We start from the raw sequence: 12,854 nt of genomic DNA on the forward strand, positions 1-12,854 counted from the left end.
TGGGCAGTTATAAATTCAATTAAGTTATATTGCATATCAACTAATAAGCAGTGTTTTAAACTTTCATTTTCGGCAACTCAAATACTTCAGCAACCTGCTTCCCCCTTCAAATTTTCATACCACCTCAAAAGTGCTTCTGGGTGTTGAAGTGCATCATAATTAAGAGCAATTTCAACGAAACTGTAAGCTTTAACTGAATAATAATGTTACTTTAAAGCGAATTGTTTGAGGTCATTGCCATATTTATGTTTTTTATGCATGCAGCTGTCTCAAAGAAATTATTCATAAGGTATTTGCCTCGGCTTTTCAAGCTTTCATCTTCAATTTTTCCTCCCAATGACTAGACAACGGCTTGTAGGGTAGCAAATTATTTCTTGAACGACACACATCATTTCTGACGACACACTCATCGTCTTAAATCGGTTTCGACTTCAATTAGCTGTTCTTCAATTTCTGTTCTCCGCGTGTTTATTCCTGCAAAAATTTTTCAACTGAAATTTCACTTCGAAATATCCTGATAACAGACATTTTCTGTCAATAACTCATAAAAATAATGGGAATATCCGAGCTCGATTTGAATGTTCATAATATTGTGTTCATAATTACAGTAGTAGCATAATTTTTACATTGCCATTGAAATACATATTACAAATGAAGAAAACTTTTTTGATTATCAAAAAAGGTTCAACGCCGTGTGCCTCAAAACATGACCTTTACTCATTTTTATGGATTTTCATTCCTAAGACGAGTTATATTAACCAAAGTAGTTTAGAGAATTTTTTGTACCACCCTGGGTGGGTATGTATCTAACTTGTTTTATTCTTGAACTACAAGAAACTTTCATTTCTGCAAATCCTGACTGGCATTCATGATTGATGATTTTGATCCCATTTTCCTTCCATTTTCTTCAAAAACTCCAGTACTGATGACAGGCACAGTATTGGCTATAATTAAAGCATTGTTAAAGCAATTAAAATCTCGTTCTACTGTTCATCTTGAAACCAGGAAGGATGTTTATATAAAAAAGCATGATTTATTATAGGATAAAGAGAATCTACCAAATTTCAAGTTCACCTCAAAACTAGAAGTTGTCAGAAATCACTTGCAAAATTCCAAACAAAGTGATATTCAGACGAGAAAGCGAGTTAAAAAAGTGGTAATGTACCTATCTTACCTCACTCGGGATGGCATCTTTTTGAAATTAACAGTAAAAGTCGATTTCTCTCATTATACTGAAGTCTGGAGTGTAAATTACAAGAGAAGTGTAAATTGTTTTCAAGACCCAGTCTGGTCTGGTCGTCTGGTTTTATTTCTTGGAAAACTAAAATTTGAATCAATTATTTTAATGTACAAACTCAACATTTCAATGTAAGCACAAATCATTAGATCGTATTCAAACAGAATTCGACCCTGGCGTCCCCTAACTCCCTCCCCTGATTTCATAAAGTCGTGTACTCAAACAAGAATAAAATATCCAAAACTTACCGGAATAAGTGAATCGCTTTCCTCTTCCATGTATAAATGCACTTTTATTTCAAACACACTTTTTTACGGGATATCGTTGCATATTTTCCAAAATATTACGAAGTGAATGATTGAAATAATATTTTGACAATTACAAATACACACGCCGTCTTAGAAATTTTGAAACGATCAGGAGGGGAATACAAGTGAAAATTCATTTCATTGGTGGTTGCATGGAGTGGGAATTATTGGAAAAATGAACAGTCTGGAAAATAGCTTATGTTCCATCTATTTAATCTATGTTTAGATTTACTTCGGCAAAAATTTTGGGAAGTCGAACATATTTCTAAACCTAATATTTTATCTCAGGAAGATCAAAATTGTGAAGAGATCTACTCGGCTTTAACCTTTCGAGACTCAACCGGTCGATTTTCAGTACCACTTCCATTCAGACAGACTAATCCAGTTTTCTTCGATACCTATTCTCGGGCATTTCGACGGTTTTGCATGCTTGAGAATCGTTTTGCGAAAAATCCTGTCTTGAAGGAAAAGTATGTTGAGTTCATGAAAGTTTATATTGATCGTCGACATATGATTCCCGTTCCCATTGATGATTTTAAATCTCCCACTTCTTATTATATCCCTCATCACGCCGTGTTTAAGGAACAAATTACGGGCTCATATTCAGTTTTTAAAATTCGCCTTGTTTTCGACGCCTGTGTACGTGATATTCAAGGATTCTCTCTTAACGACACATTGTATACAGGTCCCAAGTTACAAAAAATATTGCTTCTCTTTTATTGAATTTCCGATATTTTCGTTATTGCTTCACGTGGGATATAAAGCAAATGTACCGACAAATGAATGTCAATGAGGAATATTGGCAATACCAAAAAATTATTTGGAGATCGGATCCATCTGAACCTCTTCAAGAGTATTTTTTGTGCACAGTCACTTATGGCGTGTCTGCAGCACCTTACCTTGCACTAAGGACTTTAAAGGAATTAGCCAATTCTGAAGGATCGCGCTTTCCTGCGGCAACGCGAGCCTTGAAACGACATTTTTATATTGACGACGGACTCTTAGGTAGTGATTCTCTTCTCTCAGCGCGATCTCTTCAGTTGGAGCTCATAGAACTCTTGAGGCAGGCTGGTTTTGAATTGGGTAAGTGGGCAAGTAACCATCCCAGCCTTCTTCAAGATTTTGGATCTGATGTTCTGTTGTCTTGTTCATTTGACAAAGATGAACCTTCATTTATCAAAGTGTTGGGTCTTAAGTGGACTCCTACAACTGATTTTTTTCTTATTCCTATCAACCCTTGAATGAACTCTGTACTAAACGTACCATTCTCTCGGATATAAGTCGAATCTTTGATCCCCTGGGTTTTGTTTCCCCATGTCTTCTTCTTGTAAAGCGTCTTTCGCAGCAGTTGTGGCAATCCAATATATCCTGGGATGAAGAGCTCCCTGAACATATACAACAAGTGTGGCATCAATTCAAAGGACAAATGCCTGGCCTGTCTAATCTTCAGATACCTCGACACTTGGGGTTCGATACCTCTTCGGTGGTAGAAATTCACGGGTTTTGTGACGCTTCAGAGGTCGCTGCCGTGATCTATTTCAGATTTCAGGATTGTGATGGTTTTAGGACGGTTCTTGCTTGTGCCAAATGTAGAGTTTCCCCTCTCAAAACGCAATCGATTCCAAGATTAGAACTTTTAGCAGCATTGTTGCTCGCCGATCTTGTAACCTTCGTGAAAGAAAGCTTCCTAGATGTTTTCAGTTTTCCAAATCTTTATGTTTGGTCAGATTCTAGCATTGTTCTCACTTGGATCAGTTCGTCCCCGCATAGATGGCAAACATTCGTTGCTAACCGCGTGGGATATATTCAAGATCTGATACCAAATTCTTCTTGGCATTATGTGCCTTCTAATCAAAATCCAGCTGATTGCGCTAGTCGTGGTTTGACATCAACACAGCTTTTGGATTTTTCCCTATGGTGCCATGGTCCGGAGTTTCTTCTAAAATCAAAGGATGATTGGCCTTCGCAGGACGCATCACAGTCTTCAATCAGTGGTGAAATCTTGGAAGAAAAATCTTCTACGATCTTGTTACTACTCCCTGATCATTCAGAAAACTTCATCCTCATTTTATTTTCGCGATTTTCCTCTTTGTCAAAGATTCAGAGAATAGTGGCTTATGTTTTAAGATTTCTACAAAATATCCGTAAGAAATATACTAATCGTTCTTCGACGACTCTGATTACTGTTTCAGAAATTGACTACGCAATGATAAGCATTGTTAAGGTGGTACAAAATCAAGAATTTTCTGAAATCTTTGTCAAAATCCAACGAAATTCTCTTTTGCCTAAACCAATTCGCAAACTTGCCCCATTTGTTGATGAGTGTGGTTTATTGAGAGTGGGTGGACGACTGCGGAAATCTCAATTTTCTTTTTATGTTAAAAAACCCCTGCTTTCACCAAAAAATCACCGTTTAACTGATTTAAGATATAGAGGTGCGAAGTCGTACAAGGGTTATGTTTGTGTCTTTATCTGTACTAGTACAAAGGCAATCCACTTAGAGTTGACCTCTGATCTTAGCACTGATTCGTTTTCAGCAGCCTTCCTGCCTTCCGTAGGTTCATATCTCGTCGTGGGCAATGTTCCATAATCAGAAGCGATCAGGGTACCAATTTCAAAGGAGCCAACAACGAAATTATTAAGTTGGCACAAATCACTGCTGAAAGGCTTTCAATTCATTGGGAGTTCAACCCCCGGGTGCGCCTCATTTTAACGGCTTAGCAGAAGCCGCAGTAAATTCTATAAAAATCACTTTTATCGTGTTCTCGGTGCACAAATTTTAATGTTCGAATTTTCGAGTTTTCAACACTTATCACTCAGATAGAGGCGGTTCTAAATTCACGCCCTTTATGTTCGATCAGTTGTGATCCGAACGATCTACAAGCTTTAACACCCGGTCATTTTTTAGTTTTTGAGCCATTGATAAGCTCAGTTCCAGAACCTGATCTAAGCTCGATACCCGTAAGCAGGTTAAACCGCTGGCAATTGGTCCAACGAATCCAAACAGATTTTTGGAAGAGGTGGTCGAGAGAATACCTTCATTCTCTCCAAGAGCGTTCTAAATGGTGTAATTCCACACCTCCACTCAGTGAAGCCTCACTTGTTCTCGTCAAAGACGAACAAAAACCTCCTCTTCGCTGGCCACTTGCCAGAGTAATAAAACTGCATTGTGGCTTTTTTTTTTGGTGTAGCAGGGGGAAAATCTGCAAAACAGACGAACACACCCTCTGCTGAGGGAGAACAGTGTGGGGATTCTCACTCTCTGAGCTCGAGACCCACTAAAAACCCTTAACTGCTTCTTCATAGGTTCCGGGCATTATGCCTATTAACCAGTTGACTCTTATGGTTTCTGGACTCTCACACGATCATAGTCGTGTTGATAGTTGTATGCTGCCTGTAGCTTTTATAGGTTAAGCTCTTCTTTGGTTACATTTAAATCCTTAACTGATCTCTCGGTCTTCGGTGGTAGGTTCTTGACCTTCTAGCTTCTTCCGTTGGATCGTAGTCGACTAATCTTCGTAGTTCCTCATTTGGATGTTGTTTGGCTTTGTCGAATATCCTTTCCGCCTTTCTCTTCATAAATTCTGTAACTGGTTCCCATTCCAAGTCCTTGTAGATTTGTTTGTTCCTAACAAACCAGGGTACGTCCATCACCATTCTAAGGAGTTTATTCTCAGTGGCCTGTATTCTCTTGATGTGGGTCTTGGCTGCGAAGCCCCATGCCGCCGATCCATATGTGAGTTGAGGTCGCGCAATAGTTTTAATCATCGTCAACTTGTTCTTATTCATGATGTTCTTATTCATATGACTTCTTCTGCCTATGGGTGGATAAAGTTTACTCATTGCGGCTTTTGTTTTATCAACAGCACATTTGATGTGGTTTTTCCATGTAAGTCCTCTGTCAAGCGTCACTCCTAGGTATATTGCTTCATTTTTCCATTCAACCTCTTCCCCATCAACTTCAAGGTTTTCTTCCATCCTCAATCTTCTCTTTTGCAGTAATATTGCTTGAGTCTTTCTTCCATTGATTTGGATTTTCCATTTGATGCACCATTTGAGTAATTCATCTATGGCTTCCTGCAGTCTCCGGTGTATGATCTCTGGGCGTCGATGTCTGAACGCTATTCCTGTGTCATCTGCGTACAAGGTGAGCATATTTCTAGCATTCTTCGGGATATCATAAACGTATATTACGTAAAGCAGAGGTCCAAGTACCGATCCTTGAGGCACTCCCGCTTCCAATTGTCTGGTTTGAGAGGTTGCTCCATCTATCTTCACATAAAAGTTTCTATTCCTCAGATAGTTCCTTATAATCTTGCATAGCTTGGTCGAATATCCTGCTTTTTTCACCTTGTAGATTAGGCCTTCGTGCCATACTCTATCAAAAGCTCTCTCGATATCCATCAGAACTAATCCTGTGGCCTGTTTGGTCTGCATTCCTTCGGTGACGTATTCTATGAGCCGTAGTAATTGGAGTTCAGTCGAGTGTTCTCGTCGAAATCCAAATTGTTCGGGTGGAATTATCTTCAACATTTCTGTTTCCTCATTCAGCCTTTTGGCGATAACCCTCTCGACGACTTTTCCTAGTGCTGATAGTAGGCTGATTGGTCTATAATTTTGAGGAAATTTCCGTTCCTTTCCAGGCTTGTTGAAAACTATCATTTCTGCAGTTTTCCATCTCTTTGGGTAGTATTCGGTCCTCATCACTCCGTTTGTTATATTCGCCAAGACTGCTATTCCTTTTCTAGGCAATTTCTTCAACATATAATTCGTTATCCTATCTTCTCCCGGTGCTTCCGGTTTTTCAGTTTCATTATGATCTCTTTGATTTCTGTTGGTGAAGCCGGTTTTGGAATGATTTCGGTTTCCGGTGGTTCCATTATCAGTTCTTCGTCTGCCTCCACTTCTTCTTCTAGATCTTCATTGTCATCATCATTTCTGTAATTTATTCTGGCTTCTCTCTCAACTGAGTCGGCAAGTGCTTCGGCTTTTTCGAGTCTCGTATATACCATTCCGTTTGCTCCATGCAGTGGAGGTATAACTGTCTGTTCTCGTCGTAAGCGTTTTTGCATTTTCCAAGCCGAGTGATCTATTGTATGCAGTTCCCTTAATCTCTGGTGCCATCTGTTATTACGCAGTTCTGTTAAAGCATTTTTCAATATCTGACTATGCTTATTCAGTTTCTTCTTGTCTTCTTCTCTTTTTGTTGTTCTGTAGATTTTTCTGAGTCTTCTGTTCTTTTTTATAAGTTCCTTTATATCCCTTGGCGTATCTCCATGTGAATGTTTCGGAATTGGTTTCCTTATTCTCTTGGTGCTTTCTTCATAGGCTTCTTTTATTCGATTTTCCAATTTTTCAACTGCTCCATCTAATTCATCCCGGGTGTTTATTTGAGGAATTTCCGTGATTTTCTCCTGAAGTAAATTCTTGTATTTCTTCCAGTCTGTGCGATCCTTGGTTTGTGTCTCTTTTTCGTTTCTTGGGCCATGTCCCACTATGAATTTTATGGGATTGTGGTCTGAAGTTCCGTCTTCTATTGTATCAATGCTGATTTCTTCAGTGATGTCTTTCATTACGACAATGTCCAGTACATCGGATAGTCCATTTACTCTTGGTATGTAGGTCGGTATATCAGGTCCTATCACAACTGCATTAAGTTTTTCAGCATAAATCTTCAGTCTTCTCCCGTTGGTATTTTCCACCCTACTCTTCAATTCCTGCGATTTGCAGTTAAGATCACCAATTATGATTTTCGGGTGTCTTCCTTCTAGTAGCATTTTAAGATAGTCTTCCAGCATATCCTTATCCGGTGATTTATAAGTCGAAATAATCTTCACTTGTTCTCGATTGGTATTCACAATAATCGATATTGCTTCTACTTCTTGACCATTGAATATTTGGTCGAAATGGTGATCCATATTCCTTCTAGCCAGTATAGCAACGCCACCTGTGCTGTTAGGTCTATCATTTCTGTAGATATCGTAGGTAATTGGGAAATGCTATCCGAACGTTGGGGTTAAGTCTTGTTTCTTGGAGAGCTATGACATCCGGTCTCTTCTCTTCAATCAGTTCTTCGAATTCTGATCTGCGGGCTCTCAATCCTTCGACGTTCCAAGAGACGATTATGAGATTGTTCTTTATCGTCGTGTCAGCCATTAAATATTCTTAATAATTTGCTGCATCTTCTTCTCAATCTCTTTCTCCAGATTCTGCATCATCGTGCTGAGGAGGTTTTTCGTGAACTCATCCAGTTCCTCGGTGATTCCAGAAACTCTTTTTCTGGTTTCGGCTTTTTTGAAGGTTTTTGCCTTTTCCATCTTTCTCTCTGGTTCGTCTCTTTGACTGCTTTGGTTGCAGTTTCCTGGGGTTTCTTCACTTCCGAAGAGTTGCTGGCTTCGGAGTATTTTGTGTTGGCCTCGAGCTGGTTTGGTTTGAACTTGGCGATCTCTTGGCCTTTTTAGTGACCAATTTCCATTCGCTACATCCCTTGTAGCTGGCCGGATGTCCTTGCTCTCCACAGAGAACACAAGAAGCATTTCGCTCCTCGTTCTCCCTGGTAAGCATACACTCCTTGGAGCTGTGATTACCGGAGCATTTCACGCACCTCCATGGAAAAGTGCACTTACTTTGGGCATGACCATATCGCTGACAGCGATAACATTGTCCAGGCCCGGTCGTCCTTCTCTTAGGTTCAACAACACAGTTCATGTTGTAGAGCCTTCTCACCTCGAAGATACCCTTATTCTGGGTTTTAACCAGCAATAACGGCATCGGCTTTTTTGTTATACACTCACTTTCAAAAGTCCTGCACCCCCTAATTATTAAGGCTATCTCAAACTTTGAAGAAAAAATGATACCCTCGGGTTCAAGGATAATGAAAGGCTTTTACAGAAATGAAATGAAATCAATTTCATTTCATAGAATTATGAAGTTGAAACAACAAAAACAAATTAGGAATCAAAAATTGCAAAAACAAATATTAAATTTAAACGGAAAATTAAAAGTTAATTAATAAAAGAGCAAACTAATATGCAGTATTTGAGCCTCTGTTGCTCAGCAATGCATTCACTCGTCTAGGCATTCCAAAAATTAAATTATTGATTATTTCCTGCGGAATATTCATCCATTCCTCGGTAACAGCTACAATAAGTTCTTGTGAATTTCGTGGTGGATTATTTCGACGGAAAACGGCTCTGGAGACATGATCCCATATATGCAATATAGGATTTATGTCAGGAGACATCGAGGGCCATTCTAATCTGATAATGTTTTGGTTTTCCAGGGCTTCTTGAAAACCTCTAGTGCTATGTGGCCTGACATTATCGTCCATAAAGATAAATTGAGCCCCTAATTCATTACCCATGGGTATAATTACAGGATTTATGATATTTTCGAGGCAATATGCACCAGTCATCGTCCCGGATATGTGAATTAGTGGCGTTCTTCTTCCAAACATTATGCCTCCCCAAAACATTTCAGTGCCACCGCGAAAAGGAGCAACTTGAATAGCTCTCTCAGGTCTATTTCGACATCCTGGTTCCCTCCAAACTCTTAAGCGGTAGTCACCACTTACTAACCCAAACCGTGACTCATCTGTAAATAGCACATTCCTCCATTCTTCTAAATGCCAGTTTTGATGAGCTCGCGACCACTGCAGACGAGCGGTTTGGTGACGAACTGTTAATAAACGAACTCTGAGAGGCCTTTTGGACCGCAATCCTGATGTTTAAATTTGTAACGTGCGTTTCTCGGAGAAGCCTTAATCTCGAGCGCCAGCTATTCTTTTCAATAGGAAGAATAGCAAACCTACCAGAGTAGCTGCTAGCCGGAGACAGAGCTCGATGTTGTCTAGGGCGGTAGCGACAACGAAGAAGTCAAAATCGAATTATGTAAAAGTTTATTCACACCTTCGGAAACTAATTATATGTACAAGGGAGATATGTGTGATATAAAATATGAGTGATTCTATCAGTGAAAATACATTCGGGAAATCTTATCCGGTCACGAGCACTTTATGAAATTTATACCGGGTGTAGTGAAAAATTAACGGTTCAATAAAAATGCGCCAACCAGAACTGACGAATGCTAAGGACTTGCTATACGGTATCGGTATGTAGTTGTATTTCTCCGGAAATGAAACACAATAAGGGCGGATCTGTTCGAGACTTTTATTCGCTGCCCCAAGGGTTATAGCACGCCATGACTGACAGCGAAGAAAATGTCTATTTTTAACGCAACTACGGGATTTCACTGACTACGTGCGGTATCTCTTATTCTCTGCCCCAAGGGTTATAGCACGCCATGACTGACAGAAAAGAAGAGATTTCGGATTTAACACTTATGACGCGGAACGCGGACAGGGGGGTTGACGGAACTTTCCCTTCAGTACCCCAAGGGCTAGGGCGGACCTGCTCGAGACTTTTATTCGCTGCCCCAAGGGTTATAGCACGCCATGACTGACAGCGAAGAAAATGTCTATTTCGCGCAACAGGGCAAAGAACGACAAAATACAACAGAAAACGATACAGTACAGCAGTGTCAAAGTTAAGGAAGTAACGGCGTAGGTCTAACAAAGAAACTGGACGGTACAGACGGGGACCTACCTCCTTTGTTTCAAGCACTCGAAACTCAAAGGATTTAAAAGAAAAACTAAAAAATTAACTCTAAGCACTGATGCAAACACAAAAATGATTATTCTTCAACGGCGAAAGAAATACCGAAAATTAACTGAATCCAAAAAGAAGTCACCACGTTAGAAAAATCGAAAATACTCAAGCGAAGGGAAAGCACTGAAGTAAAAGTCAAAAGTCAGCCGAAGAACTGAAGTAACAGTCGAAAAGTCGAAAAGTGACCGTCGCGGGGGAAAATTTGCTTTTATAGGCATATCCCCTCTCACGGTAAAAATCTGAAAATTCCAGAATGCGACAAGAATGAAAAACGTCGTCAGCTCCGGTTTATCGCATATCAACAGATGAAAAACGTCGAAATCTTCAGCGGCATGTAAGAAAAACAACGTGAAATACAGATAAGCGGTTTTTTACATTTACTCTGCCTGTCGGAATGAACGTACGGAATATTCGAGAATTAAAATATTTTCAAAGACGGAAATTTAAAACGAAAGAAATGCACTAAGATGAACTCCAATTTTCCTCAGAAAACTGGGGTTCATTACAAATTCTTCTACGAATTGTAGCACATGAAATTACACGGTTGTGGGCTTTTTGGAATTCCGACCTGAGTGTTGGTACCGTCACTGACCTATTTCTACGGGCTGATTGGGCAATATACCGATCTTCTCGAATCGTGGTAACACGAGGATCACCATTTCGAGGTCTATTATGCACTCCACCAGTTTCCTCATAGCGCCTAATCGTTCTGCTAACCGTGCTTCGAATAATGTTTAGTCTATTGGCTATCTGATGGCGTGAGAGCCCTTCTTGCCAGAGAGCAATAATTCTAGTTCTGTCAAACTCAGACAACTCGTTTCTGGGCATATTACACAGTATTTGAACTATCCGGTACTTAAAACGAAAAACTACTGGGCCGCAGAAAGGCACACATTTGACAAAATCGATATTTAAACGCAAGAAAATTTTTTGTTTCGTAATGTTATCGTTTTATTTGGTGGTCAAAAAGTTTCTGTTGTTGTCAGTAACAATTTGTTGTGAATCTTGATTATTTTATCTCCACTACAGGGGGGGTGCAAAACTTTTGAAAGTGAGTGTATTTGAGGTCATCCTTATGACCCGTTCCGCATCAAGGCGTTTGAAATTGAAGTCCATTCGGACGTACCTCTCAGGGTGACTGGGGGGATTTTTTCTTTCCTCTCCTCCACTGGAGTGGTTTTCTGTTGGGCTGGGGCTTCCAAGACTCTTTTTTTGTTCGAGTCTTCATTGGACGAGGAGCTATCCTTTCTCACTCTTTTGACGGGTGGGGAAATTTTGTTTTGAGGGGTTTTGACCACCTCCATCTTCTGTTTTTGAACCGGTAAGGTCACTTCTTGAACATTTTTCAAAACAATGTTCTTTTTGAGTGCTTTGGAGTAAGGACTTTCCTCATTTCCCTCCTACAACTCGAGCCTCTCCCTGAGATTTTTAATCTCAGCAACTACGCTAGATACGCATCTATCTAGCTCATTCACCCTCGCTTTCAAACTTGCGTTCTCCTCTCTCAAAATATCGTGTTCGTACACGACATTAGCGATTCCTAGCGCGTCTTCTTCCATTACGGAATCGCAGTCCGAATGGTCAGACATTTTAAAATCTAATTAATAATTACTATGCTACTCAAAGCAATTTGAAATAAAATTTTTCAAGACAAAAAAGAAAAATATATCTCATGCATAAAAACAAAACGACTCATAAAAAATTCTCTACGCTATGAGAAAAATCGGAAAAAAGATACGAAAAATAAGCTCACCTGATGTTTTCTGCAGTACCAACGAAAAAAAAAATTATTATCATTATGTATGGCACACTATATATACATGGTAACGGTGAAAACTGTTTTTGAGTTATTAGCAAAAAACTAAATTTCGACGATTTCGAAAAGTTCTCATAAGTTTTTTGTCTTTGAAGTTACAGATCTGGAACTTGAACCTTCTGCAAACCCTTTTCTACGTAGAATCCACTGACGAGCATCAAATATTTTTTAATTTCGAAACATTAGGTGAACTGTCGTTTTTTTAAATGCAAACTCTCATTGAATTTGTTATTTTTTAATTGGAAAAAAAGATTCTGTCAGTAGAATCTACGTATAAAAGTGACTAAGAAGGTAAGTTTCAGATATGTAAATTCAAACACAAAAAAGCTATGAGAACTTTTCAAAATCGTCAAAATAAAAATTTTTGGTTATAACTCAAAATCCAGAAGTGATAGGCCGGTTCTGTTTTCAGATTTGGATCAGTCATGAAGAAAGAGCTCGTCCAATACCGTAAAGGATCAATGAACAAAGTAGCCGACAGCCTGTCCCGAAACTTGTTACCGTGCCTGGATTCCGTATGTTTATCCCGTAGATAGAGGAAAGAGAAGATTCCGCATTGCGCAGCTACGAAGGAGAGCTCTCTGTGTCCAACATCAACTTGTTTTTGTTTACGTTTACCCCAATCCGAATCTATCTTTTTCGGCATATTTTCCACAAATTACACAATTTCCTGGCATGTCAACACCGAAATTCTTGATACTCAAGTACCAAAACGCACGAAACACTATTACATCGAACACAAATACGATAATAAACATTCAAATATTGGGGTAAACGTAAACAAACATGGAGTAGATGCACAGTAAATGTCAACAAAAACATAGAGA

The 12,854-nt window shown here is 39.3% G+C and overlaps 1 long non-coding RNA gene across 1 annotated transcript; it reads right to left on the reverse strand.

Annotated features, from left to right (window-relative positions):
- Positions 1 to 1,212: 1,212 nt before the first annotated feature.
- Positions 1,213 to 1,542, reverse strand: LOC123309041. The gene is made up of 2 exons (XR_006537214.1): positions 1,486 to 1,542; positions 1,213 to 1,321 (listed from the first exon to the last, which is right to left on the reverse strand). It is a non-coding gene; the product is annotated as an uncharacterized LOC123309041 (long non-coding RNA).
- Between the last annotated feature and the right edge of the window lie 11,312 nt (positions 1,543 to 12,854).

This window comes from Coccinella septempunctata, chromosome 3 (assembly GCF_907165205.1).
Source record: "Coccinella septempunctata chromosome 3, icCocSept1.1, whole genome shotgun sequence".
Classification (NCBI taxonomy): Eukaryota; Metazoa; Arthropoda; class Insecta; order Coleoptera; family Coccinellidae; genus Coccinella; species Coccinella septempunctata.